Below are 1,172 nucleotides of genomic sequence, written 5' to 3'. Positions count from 1 at the left end.
TAATTTGCGGAACGTTATATAGAATATAGTAATTAAGATTGTACGCTTTACTAATATTAATAGCCCTTTACCTACCCTCCTCTTATAGTAGTTGTATTATTCTATAGCGGCGTTTTAAATTATAATATAGGTATACCTAATTAATAATAATCTCCCTACAATATTGCTTAGGATACTTCGTATTCCTAACTTTAATTATAAGGGCTATTTAAAATTAGGCTACTATAATATTAGTAATATTAATATTAATATTAATTTAGCGGCCCCCTTTAATTCTCTTATAAATATTTCTACGCCGAATATTCCTATTTATATCCCCCCCTCCTCCGGTTGTAACTATAATCCTTAATATTAGTCGGTTAATAGGAAATTAGCGTCGCTAAATAGAAAGTTGGACGAATTATTAGAATTTGCGAAGGAGGATTATAAATAAATAATATAAGGTAGTATTTACGAATATTATCGATAGGTGCGGTAGTACGTAGAAATACTCCTTTTAAAGTTGTAGGTTCCAATTTTATATTAATAATAGCGGACGCTACTAAGGATTTTTTTATTTGGGGCGATAATGGAAAATGCGGGCTATATTCTATTTAGTATTTTATTAGTATCTTATATTAAATTAAGCTACTTTCCTTTTCTATTTCTTATTTTATTTAGCGTTTTTACTTTATATTTCCGCCTTATATTTCTATTTTATATTTCTAATTTACCTCTTTATTCTATATTTCTACTTTACATCCTTACTTTACAGTTTACATCTATATTTTATATTTACATTTTATATTTACATTTTATATTTACATTTTATATTTTATATTTATATTTTATATCTCTACTTTATATTTTACGTTTTATATCTATATTTTACATTTCTACTTTATATTTTACGTTTTATATTTACATTTTACATCTCTATTTGGCGTTTTACATCTTATATTTATATTTTATATTTCTACTTTATATTTTACGTTTTATATTTATATTTTACATTTTTACTTTATATTTTTAAATAATCACTATTCTCCTTCCTCTACCTAATTAATTTTTATTAATTTAATAATCGGCCTACTACTAGTACGCCGCTATTATATTTCCCTAACTTCGTATTCCTTAAGAAAGTCCGGGCAATTTATATCCTCTCGCAAAACCTACGAATTCTCATCGTCCGG

The sequence above is a fragment of the Neurospora crassa genome, linkage group V (genome assembly GCF_000182925.2).
Source record: "Neurospora crassa OR74A linkage group V, whole genome shotgun sequence".
Lineage (NCBI taxonomy): Eukaryota > Fungi > Ascomycota > Sordariomycetes > Sordariales > Sordariaceae > Neurospora > Neurospora crassa.
The sequence above is the reverse complement of the archived record's forward strand: the minus strand, read 5'-3'. Positions refer to the sequence as shown.